General features: G+C 45.6%; 1 protein-coding gene across 7 annotated transcripts in view; it reads left to right on the top strand.

Moving 5' to 3' along the window:
* Nucleotides 1-17714, top strand: part of ncoa1 (nuclear receptor coactivator 1) — a 120844-nt gene that overhangs the window by 24233 nt on the left and 78897 nt on the right. The gene's annotated exons all lie outside the window — the stretch shown is intronic.

Consider the following 17714-nt stretch of genomic DNA (forward strand, 5'->3'; position numbering starts at 1 on the left):
AAAGAGTGAAGAATGTAGTGCTACAGTCATAGCTATGGCATACAGAAAGCTCAATTTAATGCAAGATAGGTCCATTCAAAAGTCTGATGGCAGCAGGGAAGAAGCTGTTCTTGAGTTGGTACATGACCTCAGACTTTTGTATCTTTTACCCGACAGAAGAAGGTGGAAGAGGGAACGTTCCGGGGTGCGTGCGGTCCTTAATTATGCTGGCTGCTTTGCCAAGGCAATGAAAAGCGTAGACAGTCAATGGATGGGAGGCTGATTTGCGTGATGGATTGGGCTACTTTCATGACCTTTTGTAGTTTCTTGCGGTCTTGGCCTGATGTAGGACTACTGCTTACGTGGCGAAAAACTGCGGCATGCTACAGTGCAGAGGGACCTGGGGGTCATTGTGCATGAGTCGCAAAAACCCAGCCTACAGGTGCAGCAGGTGGTCAGGAAGGCAAATGGGATGCTGGCCTTCATAGTGAGGGGGATTGAATATAAAAGTAGGGAGGTCTTGCTGCAGCTGTATAGGGCACTGGTGAGGCCGCAGCTGGAGTACTGTGTGCAGTTTTGGTTGCTGCACTTGCGCAAGGATATTTTGGCCTTGGAGGGAGCGCAGAGGAGGTTTACTAGGCTGATACCGGAGTTGAGGGGGTTGAGCTATGAAGAGAGGCTGAATAGACTGGGCTTGTACTCGTTAGAGTTTAGAAGGATGAGGGAGGATCTTATTGAGACATATAAGATGATGAAAGGGACGGATAGGGTAGAGTGGAGAGGTTCTTCCCGCTGAGAAAGGACAACAGGACTAGAGCGCACAGCCTCAAGATAAGGGGGGGGTGCAGTTTAGAACGGAGTTGAGGAGGAACTTCTTCACTCAAAGGGTGGTGAATCTCTGGAATTCTCTGCCCGTTGAAGTGGTGGAGGCTACCTCGCTAAATATATTTAAGACGCGGGTTGATAGGTTTTTGGTAGGCAAGGGGATTAAGGGTTATGGGGAGAAAGCGGGAAAGTGGAACTGAGCCATTTCAGATCAGCCATGATCTTATTGAATGGCGGGGCAGGCTCAAAGGGCTAGATGGCCTACTCCTGCTTCTATTTCTTATGTTCTTATGTTGGTCCTGACAGGCCCTCCTGCACCCTTCAAAGAACAGTACAGCACAGGAACAGGCTTTTAGGCCTACCAAGTCTGTGCCGACACTGATATCTCTAATATTTTCTTCCCCTACGTTGTCCATATTCCCCTATTCCCTGCCTATTCATGATCTATCCCGATGCCTCTTGAACATTATTATGGAACGTTCTTCCACCACCTCCTCTGGCAGCATGTTCCAGGCATTCACCACACTGCTGTGTGAAAAAGGATGTGACTAGTGCGGTAGACAGAGGGGAACCGGTGGATGTGGTGTTTCTCGATTTTCAAAAGGTATTTGATAAGGTGCCGCACAAAAGGTTGCTTCAGAAGGTTAGGGGGCATGGAGTTGGGGGTAAGGTGTTAGCGTGGATAGAGGATTGGTTGTCTAATAGGAGGCAGAGAGTTGGTATCAATGGGTGCTATTCTGATTGGCGGTTGGTAACTAGTGGAGTGCCGCAGGGATCGGTGCTGGGGCCTCAGCTATTTACCATTTATATAGATGATCTGGAGGAGGGGGCTGAGTGTCAGGTGTCGAAATTTGCTGATGACACAAAGATGAGTGGAAAAGCAAATTGTGCAGAGGGTGTGGAAAGTCTGCAGAGGGATCTGGATAGGCTGAGTGAGTGGGCGAGGACCTGGCAGATGGAGTACAATGTTAGCAAGTGTGAGGTTATCCACTTTGGCAGGAATAATAGTAGGAGGGATTACTATTTAAAGGGCGAAAAGCTGCAGCATGCTACAGTGCAGAGGGACCTGGGGGTCCTTGCGCATGAGTCGCAAAAACCCAGTCTGCAGGTGCAGCAGGTGGTCAAGAAGGTGAATGGAATGCTGGCCTTTATAGTGAGGGGGATGGAATATAAAAGCAGGGAGGTCACTGGTGAGGCCGCAGCTGGAGTACTGTGTGCAGTTTTGGTCGCCACACTTGCGCAAGAATATTTTGGCCTTGGAGGGAGTGCAGAGGAGGTTCACTAGGCTGATACCGGAGTTGAGGGGGTTGGACTAAATAGACTGGGCCTGTACTCGTTGGAGTTTAGAAGGATGAGAGGGGATCTTATAGAGACGTGTAAGATAATGAAGGGGATGGATAGGGCAGAGGTAGAGAGGTTCTTCCCGCTGAGAAAGGACAACAGGACTAGAGGGCACAGCCTCAAGATAAGTGGGGGGGGGGTGCAGTTTAGAACGGAGTTGAGGAGGAACTTCTTCACTCAAAGGGCGGTGAATCTCTGGAATTCTCTGCCCGTTGAAGTGGTGGAGGCTGCCTCGCTAAATATATTTAAGACACGGGTAGATAGGTTTTTGGTAGGCAAGGGAATTAAGGGTTATGGGGAGAAAGCGGGAAAGTGGAACTGAGCCACTTCAGATCAGCCATGATCTTATTGAATGGCAGGGCAGGCTCAAAGGGCCAGATGGCCTACTCCTGCTCCTATTTCTTATGTTCTTGTCCCTGACTTCTCTTTTAAACTTTCCCCCTCTCACTGTCAACCTATGCCCCCGAGTAATTGACTCCAACTGTGGGAAAATCTTCTGACTGTCTACTGTCTACAAACCAAGCCTGTCATAATCTTGTAAACCTCTACCAGGTCTCTCCTCATTCTCTGATACTCCAATGAAAACAATTCAAGTTTGTTTAACCTTTCTTCATAGTCCATATCCCCCAAACTGGGCAACATCCTGGTAAATCTCTTCTGCACTCTCTCCAATGCGTCAACATTCTTCTGGTAGTGTGTGACCAGAATTGTACATAATACTCAAAATGCAGCCTGACCAAAGTCTTATACAGCTGCAACATGATTTTTCAATTGCTATACTCAACGCCTTGACCAATGAAGATCAGCATACCATACGCCTTCCTGACGATTTTGTCCACCTGAGGGAACTGTGGATCTACATAGATCCCTCAGTATGCTAATACTTCTAAGGGCTCTACCATTTACTGTATACTCTCCTGCAGTAGATTTTCCAAATTGCATCACCTCACATTTATCCGAGTTAAATTCCATCTACCATCTTTCGGCCCATGTCTCCAGCTGGTTTATACCCTGCTGTATCCCCTGACAACCCTCCTGACTATCTGCTACTCCCACAATTTTTGAATCATCTGCAAATTTTCAAATCAGACCGTCTACATTTTCCTCCAAATCATTTATATATATATGACAACAACAGAAGCCCCAGCACTGATCTGTGTCAAATACTGCTTGTCACAGACCTCCAATTAGAAAAGTACCCTTCCACTGCTACTTTCTGCCTTCTATCCCCAAGCCAGTTTTGTATCTGTCTTACCGGCTCATCTCGGATTCCATAACCATAGACCATAGAATTCTACAGTTCAGGAGGCTATTCTGCATCATCTGCATCGATCACAATCTCACCCAGGCTCTATCCCCACAACCCCATGCATTTACCCTAGCTAGTTCCCCTGACACTAAGGGGCAATTTAGCATGGCCAATCCACCTAACTTGCACATCTTTTGAGTTTGGGAGAAAACTGGAGCACCTGAAGGAAAGCCAGATCCCATATTACTTCACCTTCAGTATCAGCCTGCCATGAGGATCCTTATCGAAGGCTTTACTAAAGTCTGTGTATATAACATCTACTGCCTTGTCCTGGTCAATTTTTCTTGTTACTTCCTCAAAGAACTTGATCAAGTTTGTGAGACATGACCCTCCCCTTCACAGAACCATGCTGTCTGTCGCTAACAAGCCTGTTTTCTTCCAGATGTGAGTACACCTTGTGCCTAAGAATCTTCTCCAATAATTTCCTCACCACTGATGTAAGGCTTGTAATTTCCCAGATTGTCTCTTATGCCTGTCTTAAACAGAGATTAGTGTTAGCTATTGCCCAGTCCTCTGGTACTTCACCTGTGGCCAAAGAAGATGCAAAGATTTTGGCCAAAGCCTCATCAATTTCTTCCCTTGTCTCTCTCAGTATTCTGGGATAGAGCCTATTTGATCCCTACCTGGGGACATGTCCACCTTTATGTTTTTCAAAACCTCCAAAGCCTCTTCCCTTTTATCTCAACGTGTCCGAGAATTTCAACATCCTCCTTTCTACTCTCACCATCCACCACATCCTTCTCCTTTGTGAATACAGATGCATAGTACTCGTTAAGGAGCTCACTCATCTCATCTGGCTCTCCACACAAATTCCCTCACTGTCCTTAAGTGGATCCTTAAGTGGAGCTATCCTCTTCCTCATCATAGACTCATAATAAGCCTTAGGATTCTTTTAAATACTGTCTGCCAAGGCCATTTTGTGGTCTGTTTTTGCCCTCCTAAGTCCCTGTTTAAGCTCTTTCCTGCTATCTTTGTATTCCTCAAGAGCCTTACGCATTTTCAATTTCTGAAATTTATGTGTGCCTCCTTTTTCATTAAGCTCACAATCTCTCTTGTCATTCAGGGTTCTCGAATCTTGCATCTTTATCCTTCATTTTTACAGGGACATACTTGTCCTGAATTGTTATCAACTGATTTTTAAAAGACTCCCACATTTTGGATGTGAATTTACCCTCAAACAGCCGCCCCTAGTCTACATTCCCTAGCTCCTGCCTAATACTGTCGGAGTTAACCTTCCCCCAGTTTAGCACTTTCACTCTGGGACTACCTCTATCGTTCTCCACAAGTTTCTGGACCGACTAAATGATTAAATCTCTCCTCATACATTATTTTCGCCATCCCAGGAATCAGTCAGGCAAAATTTTGCAGTAGTCCCTCATCAGATATGGAGACTAAAACTGCGCAGGTTATTCTAGGTGTGGCCTCACCAAGGCCCTGTAAAATCGCAACAATACATTCCTGCTCCTGTACTCGAATCCTCTCGCTATGAAGGCCAACATGCCATTTGCCTTCTTTACTGTCTGCTGTACCTGCATGTTTACCTTCCAGGTCCCATTGCACATTCCTCTGTCTCAATTTATAGCCATTCAGATAATAATCTGCCTTCCTCTCTTTGCTACCTGTTAGAGTATCAGATCAGAACCCCAAGGAGGATGCAGAGATGCTTCAGTGTGATTTGGTTAGCTGAATGTGTGGGCACCTGCATGGCAGATGCAGTACAATAGAAACATAGAAGATAGGAGAAGGCCATTTGGCCCTTTGAGCCTGCTCCGCCATTCATCACGATCATGGCTGATTGTCCAATTCAGTAGCCTAATCCGGCTTTCTCCCCATAATCTTTGATCCCATTCACCTCAAGTACTATATCCAGCCGCCTCTTGAATACATTCAATGTTTTGGCATCAACTATTTCCTGTGGTAACAAATTCCACATGCTCACCACTCTTTGGGTAAAGACATACCTCCTCATCTCCGTCCTAAATGGCCTACTCCGAACCTTCAGACTGTGACCCCTGATTCCAGACAGACCCACCATTGGGAATATCCTTCCTGCATCTACCCTGTCTAGTCCTGTTAGAATTTGATAAGTATGAGACATATGTGTGGATACATGTGAGGTTATTCTTTTTGGTAGCAATAATAGGAAGACAGATTATTACTTGAATGGGTGTAAATTGAGAGAGGTGGATACTCAACAAGACCTTGGAGCCTCATGCATCAGTTGCTGAAAGTAAGCGTGCAGGTACAGCAGGCAGTAAAGAAGGCAAATGTTATATTGGCCTTCATAGTGAGAAGATTTGAGTAGGAGGATAGGGATGTTTTGCTGCAATTATATAGGGCGTTGGTGAGGCCACACCTGGAGTATTGTGTGCAGTTTGGTCTCCTTATCTGAGGAAGGATGTCCTTGCTACTGAGGGAGTGCAGCAAAGGTTTACCAGGTTGAATCCTGGGATGCCAGGTCTGTCGTTTGAGGAGAGACTAAGTGGGTTTGGATTATATTCACTGGACTTTCGAAGAATGAGAGTGGATCTCATAGAAACTTACAAAATTCTAACAAGTTTACAGCGATCAGCAAGGATAGGCAACAAAACTTTCTCCATGATTTACCTCAACACTGGTGCCCCACAAGGCTGTGTTCTCACCCCCTACTATACTCTTTATAAATCTGTGACTGTGTGGCCAAATTCCCCTCCAACTCCATTTTCAAGTTTGCTGATGATACCACCATAGTGGGTCATCATTTCAAACAATGGTGAGACGGAGTATGGGAAAGAGAGAGAGAACCTGGTGAAATGGTGAGATGACAATAATCACTTCCTCAGTGTCAGTAAAATAAAGGAGATAGTTGTTGACTTCAGGAAGCAGAGTGGAGGACATGACCTACATCAACGGTGATGAGGTGGAAAGGGTCGAGAGTTTCACGTTTCTAGGTGTCCAACAACCTGTCCTGGTCTCTTCCACGCTCACTTTCTCAAGAGGCTAAAGAAATTCGGCATGCCTGTCACCAACTTTAGAAGAATGAGAGTGCACCATAGAAAGCATTCATTCTGGATGTATCATAACTTGGTATGGCTTCTGCTCTGTTCAAGACCACAAACTACAGAGTTGTGAAGGTGGTCCAATCCATCTTGCAAACCAACCTCCCATCCATTGATTCTCTCTACATGTCCCACTGTCTCAGCAAAGCAGCCAGCATAATTAAGGATCCCACGCACCCCGGACATTCTCTTTTCCACCACCTTCCTTTGGGGAAAAAAAGGCAAAAGTCTGAGGCCATGTACCGATGGACTCAAGAACAGCTTCTTCCCTGCTGCTGTCAGGCTTTTGAATGGAGCTACCTTGCATTAATTTGATCTTTCGCTACACCTTATCTATGACTGTAACACTACATTCTGCACTCTGTCATTTCCTTCTCTATGAACGGTATGTTTTATCCGTATAGCGCAAGAAACAATACTTTTCAATGAATGTTAATGCATGTGACAATAATAAATCAGATCAGGAAAAGACAGGGTAGATTCAGGAAGATGGCGGGACAGTCCAGAACTAGGGGTCATAGTTTGAGAATAAGGAATAAACCTTTTAGAATTAAGATGAAGAGAAACCAGAGCAGATGCTGTCAGTCCTGTTGAGTTGGTGCAGCAGTTTCTGTTTTTGTTTCAGATTCCAGCATCCATAGTATTTTGCCTTTATACCAATCCATCCATTATTTCCTGGGCCACTTCCTGATGGGATTTATTGGCTTTCAATCCCATCAGCTTCCTCAACACCATTTCTCACCTCATACTGACTTCCTTCAGTTCCTCCCTCTCACTAAGCTCTGTATTCCCAACATTTTGGGTATGTTACTTGTGTCCTCCTTTGTGAAGACAGATTCAAAGTATGTATTCAGTTGGTCAGCTATTTCTTTGTTCCCCATTATAAATTCCATTATAAAGGAACCTACATTTGTCTTCACCAATCTTTTTCTCTTCACCTATCTGATAGAAACATAGAAAAACTACAGCACCGACAGGCCCTTCGACCCACAAGTTGCACCGAACATGTCCCTACCTACTAGACTTACCTATAACCCTTAATCTTATTAAGAATAGGAATCATAGAATCATGGAAACATAGAAAAACTACAGCACAATACAGGCCCTTTGGCCCACAAAGTTGTGCTGAACATGTCCCTACCTTAGAGATTACTAGGCTTACCTATAACCCTCTACCTTGCTAAGTTCCATGTACTTATCTAAAAATCTCTTGAAAGACCCTATCGAATCCGCCTCCACCACCGTTGCCAGCAGCCCATTCCACACACCCACTACCCTCTGAGTGAAAAACTTACCTCTGACATCTCCTCTGTACCTACTCCCCAGCACCTTAAACCTGTGTCCTCTTGTGGCAACCATTTCAGCCCTGGGAAAAAGCCTCTGACTGGCAGCTCGATCGATACCTCTCAACATTTTATACACCTCTATTATACACCTTTGACGTGCAATGGCATTACCATCGCTGAACACTCTCCCCCCCCCCCCCCCCCCCCCACCAACACACACACACACACACACACACACACATACACACAAAACCAATATCAACATTTTGGGTGTTAGCATTGACCAGAAAATGAACTGGAGTAGTCAACAATTACTCTGGCTATCCGAGCAGGTCAAAGGCTAGGAATCCTGTGGTGAGTAACACACCTCCTGACTTCCCAAACCTGTCCATCTATTAGGTCACCCCTCATCCTTCGTCTCTCCAAGGAGAAAAGGCCGCGCTCCCTCAGCCTGTCCTCTTAAGGCACGTTCCCCAATCCAGGCAACATCCTTGTAGATCTCCTCTGCACCCTTTCTATGGCTTCCACATCCTCCCTATAATGAGGTGACCAGAACTGAGCTCAGTACTCCAAGTGGGGTCTGACCAGGGTCCTATATAGCTGCAGCATTATCTCTCGATTCCTAAACTCAATCCCTCGATTGATGAAGGCCAGTACACCATACGCCTTTTTAACCACAGCTACAACCTGCGCAGCTGCTTTGAGCGTCCTATGAACTCAGACCCCAAGATCCTTCTGATCTTCCACACTGCCAAGAGTTCTACCATTAATATTATATTCTGACGTCCTATTTGACCTGCCAAAATGACTCATTTCACACTTATCTGGGTTGAAGTCCATCTGCCACTTCTCTGCCCAGTCTTGCATCCTTTCACTGTCTCGCTGTAACTTCTGACATCCCTCCACACTATCCACAACACCTCCAACCTTTGTGTCATCAGCAAACTTACCAACCCATCCCTCCACTTCCTCATCCAGGTCATTTATAAAAATCACAAACAGTAAGGGTCCCAGAACAGACCCCTGGGGCACTCCACTGGTGACCGACCTCCATGCAGAATATGACCCATCTATAACCACTCTTTGCCTTCTGTGGGCAAGCCAGTTCTGGATCCACAAAGTAATGTCCCCTTGGATCCCATGCCCTCTCACTTTCTCAATAAGCCTTGCATGGGGCACCTTATCAAATGCCTTGCTGAAGTCCAGATATACTACATCTACTGCTCTTCCTTCATCAATGTGTTTAGTCACATGTTCAAAAAATTCAATCAGGCTCGTAAGGCATGATCTGCCTGTGACAAAGCCGTGCTGACTATTCTTAATCATATTATACTTTCTCCAAATGTTCATAAATCCTGCCTCTCAGGAGCTTCTCCATCAACTTACCAACCACTGAGGTTAGACTCACTGGTCTATAATTTCCTGGGCTATCTCTACTCCCTTTCTTGAATAAAGGAACAACATCCACAATCTTTCCTCGTAGGATGCTGAGTGACTTGGAGGGGAACCTCCTAGTGGTGGTATCCCCAGGAATCTGCTGCTGTTGCCCTTGGTCGTAATGGCCGTGGGTTTGGAAGGTGCTGCCCAAAGAACCTTGGTGAGTTCCTGCAGTGTGTCTTGTAGATGGTACACACTAGTGTGCTGTTTGTCCTGTACAGCTGTCAAGTTTCTTAAGTGTTGTTTGAGCTGCACTTATTCAGGCAAGTGGAGAGTATTCCATCACACTTGCCTCCTAGAAAATGGACAGGTTTGGGAAGTCAGGAGGTGAGTTACTCATCACAGGATTCCTAGCCTTTGACCTGCTTGGATAGCCAGACTAATTGTTGGCTACTCCAGTTCATTTTCTGGTCAATGCCAACACCCAAGATGTTGATATTGGTTGTGGTGGTGGTGGTGGGGGGGGTGGTGGTGGGGGAGGGGGGGGGTGGTGGTGGGGGAGAGGGGGGGGGTGGTGGTGGGGGAGAGGGGGGGGGTGGTGGTGGGGGAGGGGGGGGTGGTGGTGGGGGAGGGGGGGGGTGGTGGTGGGGGGGGTGGTGGGGGGGGGGGGGTGGTGGTGGGGGGGTGGTGGGGGGGGTGGTGGTGGGTGGGGGGTGGTGGTGGGGTGTGGGGGGGGGCGGGGGGGGGAGATGGCGGGGGGGCAGGGGGAGGGGCGGGGCGGGCCGTGGTTCAGCGATGGTAATGCCGTTGCATGTCAAAGTTTAAAGTTTATTTATTAGTGTCACCAGTAGGCTTACATTAACACTGCAATGAATTTACTGCGAAAATCCCCTAAATGCCACATTCCGGTGCCTGTTTGGGTACACTCAGGGAGGATTTGGCATGGCCAGTGCACCTAACCAGCATGTCTTTTGCACTGTGGAAGGAAACCAGAGCACCTGGAGGAAGCCCACACAGACACAGGAAGAACGTGCAGACTCCGCACGGACAGCGACCCAAGCCGGGAAACAAACCCCGGTCCCTAGCACTGTGAGGCAGCAATGCTAAGCACTGTGTGCCCAAGTGGCGATAGTTAGATCCTCTCTTTTTGGTGATGGTCATTGCCTGGCACTTGAGTGGCGCACGTTACTTGCCACCCATCAGCCCAAGCCTGACTATTGTCCAGGTCTTGTTGCATTTGGCCATGGACTGCTTCAGAATGAGAGGAATCGCAAATGGCCTCACAGCGCCAGGGACCCGATTCCATTCCCGGCTTGGTCACTGTCTGTGTGGAGTTTGTGTGTTCTCCCCGTGTCTGTGTGGGTTTCTGTGTGTCTGGGTGTCTATGTGTGTATCTGTGTGTCTCGCTGTGTGTGTGTCTTACTGGGTGTATGTGTGTGTCTCTCGCTGTGTGCCTGTCTCGTTGTGTGTGCGCGCGCGTCACGTTGTGATTCCAGCCTCCAATTAGCTGTACTCCAGTTTGATTTTGCTGTCTCCTGTACTGCTTAATGTGTTGGTGAAAATGGTTACTGTTAGGGTCGAATTTGAAAATGCATGTGTGCGTGGGGTTGAATGAACTCTGAACTCCAGAGTAGCAATTGGCATTGTACCAGCTAGTGACACGCATAACCCCTTTAGCAGTTGATTTGTACATTATACTGAAACTCCAGCATTAACAATGCCATCTTCTCCATAAAAACACGGCTCTCACTGGATTACAACTTCCACCCACACCGATTCTCATTCGGCATAGGGTCCAGACACAGACTCTCAAACTGTAACTAGCAGAGTGCCAAGGGTTTGGTACTGGGGCCACAACTATTTATCATCTAAATCCATGACTGGGGTGAAGGATAGAGGGTATTGTAGCCAAATTTGCTGACGATACAAAGATAGGTACAAAAATAAGTTGTGAAGAAGGTGTCTAATCAGATTAGTTACGATACCATTGTAGAGGAATTTCTGAAATTTAGACGGGATGGTTTCCTGGACAATATGTTGAGGAATCACCTAGAGAGCAGGCAATTCTAGACTGGGTGTTGTGTAATGAGAAAGAAATCATTGCCAATCTGGTTGTGCGAGATCCCATGATAGAATTTTTCATCAGGATGTAGAGTGATGTAGTTGATTCTGAGACTCGGATTCTGAATCTTAATAAAGGAAACTAGGATGATATGAGGTGTGAGTTGGCGATGATAGATTAGGAAACATTACTTAAAGGAGTGATGGGGGATAGACAATGGCGAACATTTAACGAGCGTAATGGGTGAACTGTAGCAATTGTTTATTCCTGTCTGCGCAAAAACAAAACTGGAGAGGTGGCCAAACCATGGCTTACAAGGGAAATTAGATCCAAGGGAGAGGCTCACAAATTAGCCAAGAATAACAACAGACCTGAGGATTGGAAGCAATTTAGAATTTGGCAAAAGAGGACCAAGGGATTGAGTAAGAAGGGGGAAAAGAAAGTATGAGAATAATCTTGCAGGGAACATAAAAACTGTAAAAATTTCTATAGATATGTGAGGAGGAAAAGACTGGTGAAGACAAATGAAGGTCCTTCGCAGTCAGTGGAATTTATAATGAGGTACCAAGAAATGGCTGACCAACTGAACACATACTTTGGTTTCGTCTTCACAAAGGAGGACACAGTTAAGATTTCAGAAATGTTGGGGAACCCAGGGCTTAGTGAGAGGGCGGAACTGAAGGAGATTAGCATTAGAGAAATGGTGTTGGGGAAACTGATGGGATTGAAGGTGGATAAATCTTCAGGTCCTGATACTCTACATCCCAGAGTTCTTAAGGAAGTGGTCCAAGAAATAATGAATACATTGGTGGTTATCTTCCAAAATTTTATAGACTTTGAAACAACTCCTCCAGATTGGAGGATAGCTAATGTAACCCCACTATTTAAAAGGGGAGATAGGGAGAAAACAGGGAATTATAGACCAATCAGCCTGACGTCTGTAATGGGGAAAATTCTGGAATCCATTATCAAAGATTTTGTAGCAAAACAGTGGCAGGATTGGACAGAATCAACATGGATTTATGGAAGGGAAATCATGCTTGACAAATCAACTGGAATTCTTTGAGGATGTATCTAGTAGAGTTGATGAGGCAGTGGATGTGGTCTATTTCGACTACAGCAGGCTTTTGACAAGATTTCACAGAATGATTGACAAGATTTCACAAGGATCAGTGCTGGGACTCCAGCTATTCACAACATATGTTAATGATTTAAATGAGGGAATTTGGAGGTGACACAAAGCTGGGTGGGAAGCTGCGAAGAGGATGCAGAGATGTTTCAGTGTGATTTGGATAGTCTGAGTGAGTGGGCAGTTGACTGGCAGGTACAACATAATGTGGATAAATGTGAGGTTATCCACTTCAGTTGCAAAAATGGAAAGGTAGATTATTATCTGAATGGCCATAAAGTAGGAGAGGGAAATGTGCAATGAAGCCTGGGTGTCCTCGTACACTAATCATAGTGTCATAGAGGTTTCCAGCATAGAAACAGGCCCTTTGGCCCAACTTGTCCATGCCGCCCAGTTTTTACCACTAAGCTAGTCCCAGTTGCCCGCATTTGGCCCAAATCCCTCCATACCCATTTTACCCATGTATCTGTCTAAATGCATTTTAAAAGCAAAATTGTACCTGCCTGTACTACTGGTACGACTGGTACCCTCAGGAGAGGGTACAGAAAACGTTTACTAGGATGTTGCCTGGATTGGAAGGTCTTAGTTATGAGGAGAGATTGAACAAACCTGGTTTGTTTTCACTTGAATGTCAGAGACTTAGGAGCGACCTGATTGAAGTTTACAAAATTATGAGAGGTATGGATAGAATGAATAGTTGGAGTCTTTCTCCCAGGGTAGAAATGTTAATTACTATGGGATAGAGGTTTAAGGTAAAAGAGGGAACATTTAAAGGAGATGCGAGAGGCAAGTTCTTTTTTACACAGACGGTGGTAAGTGCTTGGAATTCGCTGCTAGAGGAAGTGGTAGAAGCAGATACAAAGTCATCTAGACAGGTCCGTGAATAGGCAGGGAATAGAGAGATATGGACCATATAGAGGCAAAAGGTTTTGAGGAAGGTGTCATGTGTGTTGGCTCAGGTTTGGTGGGCTGAAGGACCTGTCCTGTACTGCACTGATTTTTGTTCCTTTGTTATTCATTCATTGTAAGAGGATTTTAATACAGGAGCAGGGATGTCTTGCTGCAGTTACTTGCTGCAGTTACACAGGGCCTTTGTTATAATCCAGGTCAGAAACTCCAAGGTATTTTATGAAGTCAGCCTAGACTGTAAGTTTTGCACTTTGAATTGGCCAGGGTAAGCATGAGATGTTCTAGCCCAGGTATGATTCAAATGATCCCTAGGGAGATTTTATCAAACAAAGTTTATTTAAGAATGCATTTAACATATAAGAATAAAATTAGCAATAACCTTCACCAATTACAAACAAGAATTATCAAACCATACAACGCAAAAGAGGCCATTCGGCCCGTTGACTCTGCTGCGACACATTAGAAACATCTAAACTCCTATCTAATCCCATTTACCAGCACTTGGCTCATAGCCTTGAATGTTACCGTGTGCCATGGTAACAAATGTGGGGTAACCCACTTCTACCACCCTCCCAGGCAGTGTATTCCAGAACATCACCACGCTTTGGGTAAAAAGGTTTTTCCTCACGTCCCGGCCCTAAACTTCCTGCCCCTCACCTTGAACCGATGTCTACTTGTGACTGACCCTTCAACTAAGGGGAATAGCTGCTTCCGTCCATGACTCTCATAATCTTGTGAGGCTCACTGGCCTGTAGGGAGAGAATAGGGCCTCTTAAAGATCAACAAGGTGATCTATATGCGGATCCACAAGAGATGGGCGAGATCCTAAATGAATATTTCTCATTAGTATTTACAGTTGAGAAAAGCATGGATATTAGGGAACTTGGGGAAATAAATAGTGATATCTTGAGGAGTGTACATATTACAGAGGAAGTCTTAAAGTGCATCAAGGTAGATATATCCCTGGGACCTGATGAAGTGTATCCCAGGACGTTCTGGGAGGCTAGGGAGGAAATTGCCCTAGCTGAGATATTTGAATCATCGATAGTCACGGGTGAGGTGCCTGAAGATTGGAGTGTGGCAAATGTTGTGCCTTTGTTTAAAAAGAGCTGCAGGGAAAAGCCTGGGAACTACAGGCCAGTGAACCTCACATCTGTAATGGGTAAATTGTTGGAAGGTATTTTGAGAGACAGGATCTGCAGGCATTTAGAGATGCAAGGACTGATTAAAGACAGTCAGCATGACTTTGTGAGTGGAAAATTATGTCTCAAAAATTTAATTGAGTCTTTTGAAGGGGTAACGAAGAAGGTAGATGAGGGCACTGCAGCAGATGTTGTCTACATGGACTTTAGCAAGACCTTTGACAAGGTACTGCATGGTAGGTTGTTGCATAAAGTTAAATCTCACAGGATCCAGGGTGAGGTATCTAAATGGATACAAAATTGACTTCTTGACAGAAGCCAGAGGGTGGTTGTAGAGAGTTGTTTTTCAAACTGGAGAACTGTGACCAGCAGTGTTCCTCAGGGATCAGTGCTGGGTCCACTGTTATTTATCATTTATATTAATGATCTGAATGAGAATTTAGGAGGCATGGTTAGTAAGTTTGCAGATGGCACCAAGATTGGTGGCATAGTGGACAGTGAAGAAAGTTATCTCCAATTGTCATGGGCCAATGGACTGACGAATGGCAGATGGAGTTTAATTTAGACAAATGCGAGGTGATAGAACATAGAACATTACAGCGCAGAACAGGCCCTTCGGCCCACGATGTTGCGCCGACCAGTTAAAAAAAAACAATGACCCTCTAACCTAAACCAATCCCTTTTCGTCCATAAACCTATCCACGGATCTCTTAAACGCCCCCAAACTAGGCGCATTTACAACCGCAGCAGGCAGGGCATTCCAATCCCTCACCACCCTCTGGGTAAAGAACCTACCCCTGACATCCGTCCTATAACTACCCCCCCTTAATTTAAAGCCATGCCCCCTCGTGCTAGCTTTCTCCATCCGAGGAAAAAGGCTATCACTGTCCACCCTATCTAAACCTCTAATCATCTTATATGTTTCAATAAGATCCCCTCTTAGTTGCCTTCTTTCCAGCGAAAACAATCCCAAATCCCTCAGTCTCTCCTCATAGGACCTCCCCTCCATACCAGGCAACATCCTGGTAAACCTCCTCTGCACCCTCTCCAAAGCCTCCACATCCTTCCTGTAATGTGGGGACCAGAACTGCACACAGTACTCCAAGTGCGGCCGCACCAGAGTTGTGTACAGTTGCAACATGACACTGCGACTCCTAAATTCAATCCCCCTACCAATAAACGCCAAGACACCGTATACCTTCTTAACAACCCTATCTACTTGATTCCCAACTTTCAGGGATCTATGTACACATACACCTAGATCCCTCTGTTCATCCACACTATTCAAAGTCCTCCCGTTAGCCCTATACTCGACACATCTGTTATTCTTACCAAAGTGAATTACCTCACACTTCTCCGCATTAAACTCCATCCGCCACCTCTCGGCCCAGCTCTGCAACCTGTCCAAGTCTTCCTGCAAACTATGACACCCTTCCTCACAATCTACCACACCTCCAACTTTGGTGTCATCAGCAAATTTACTAATCCACCCAACTATACCCTCATCCAGATCATTAATAAAAATTACAAACAGCAGTGGCCCCAAAACTGATCCCTGAGGCACACCACTCGTAACCGAACTCCATGACGAATATTTACCATCAACCACCACCCTCTGTCTCCTATCTGCTAGCCAATTCCTGATCCAATTTCCTAGATTACCCTCAATCCCATACATCTGCATTTTCTGCAGAAGCCTACCATGGTGAACCTTATCAAACGCCTTACTAAAATTCATATATACTACGTCAACTGCCTTACCCCCATCCACCTCTTTGGTCACTTTTTCAAAAAACTCAATAAGGTTAGTAAGGCACGACCTACCCGCTACAAAACCATGCTGACTATCTCCAATCAATTCATTACTCTCCAAATAACTATAAATCCTATCCCTAATAATTTTTTCTAAAACCTTACCCACAACAGAAGTGAGACTCACCGGTCTATAATTCCCGGGGAAGTCTCTGTTCCCCTTCTTAAACAATGGGACAACATTCGCTAACCTCCAATCTTCCGGTACTATACCAGAGGCCAACGACAACCTGAAGATCAGAGCCAGAGGCTCTGCAATCACTTCTCTTGCCTCCCAGAGAATCCTAGGGTAAATCCCATCCGGACCAGGGGACTTATCTATCTTCAATCCCTCAAGAATATCCAGCACATCCTCCTTATCAACTGTAATACTGTCTATTCTACTCCCCTGCAACCCTGTGTCCTCCTCAGCTATATTCTTGTCCCCCTGTGTGAACACCGAAGAGAAATATTAGTTCAATGCCTCTCCAATCTCTTCCGGTTCCACACATAACTTCCCTCTGCTGTCTATAACTGGCCCTAATCTTGCCCTAACCAACCTTCTGTTCTTGACATACCTATAGAACGCCTTAGGATTCTCCTTAATCCTATCAGCCAAAGTCTTCTCATGTCCTCTTTTAGCCCTTCTTAACTCACTCTTCAACTCCCTCCTAGCCAATCTAAAGTTTTCTAGTGCACTACCTGAGCCCTCAAGTCTCATCCGAACATAAGCCTCCTTTTTCTTTTTAACCAACGAATCAACTTTTTTAGTGCACCACGGTTCCCTAGCCCTACCAATTCCTCCTTGCCTGACAGGGACATACCTATCACAGACTCGCAGTAGCTGCTCCTTGAAAAGACTCCACATTTCGGACATTCCCAGTCCCTGTAATCTCCTAGTCCAACCTATGCTTCCTAATAGCCTCATAATTACCCTTCCCCCAGCTAAAACTACTGGCCTGAGGTTCATGCCTATCCCTTTCCATCACTAAGGTGAACGTAACCGAATTGTGGTCACTATCACCAAAATGCAACCCAACTTCCAAGTCTAGCACCTGGTCTGGCTCATTTCCCAGCACCAAATCCAATATAGCCTCACCTCCAGTTGGCTTATCTACATACTGACTCAAAAAACCCTCCTGCACGCTTTGTACAAAAACTGACCCCTCTAACGAGCTTGAGCTACAGCAATTCCAATCAATATTAGTAAAGTTAAAGTCCCCCATAACAATTACCCTATTACTTTCACTCCTAACCAGGATCGTCTCCGCAATCCTTTCCTCAACCTCTCTAGAACTTTTAGGAGGTCTATAAAAGACTCCCAACAGGGTGACCTCCCCTCTCCTATTTCTAATCTCCGCTCATACTACCTCAACAGACAAGTCCTCATCAAACTTCCTTTCTGACACTGTGATACAGTCCTTGACCAATAATGCTACCCCACCCCCCCTTCTACCTCCTCCTCTACTCCAACTAAAACATTTGAACCCTGGGACCTGCAACAACCATTCCTGACCCTACTCTAT

This window comes from Carcharhinus amblyrhynchos, chromosome 12 (assembly GCF_965287045.1).
Source record: "Carcharhinus amblyrhynchos chromosome 12, sCarAmb.v2.hapA, whole genome shotgun sequence".
NCBI classification, from domain to species: domain Eukaryota; kingdom Metazoa; phylum Chordata; class Chondrichthyes; order Carcharhiniformes; family Carcharhinidae; genus Carcharhinus; species Carcharhinus amblyrhynchos.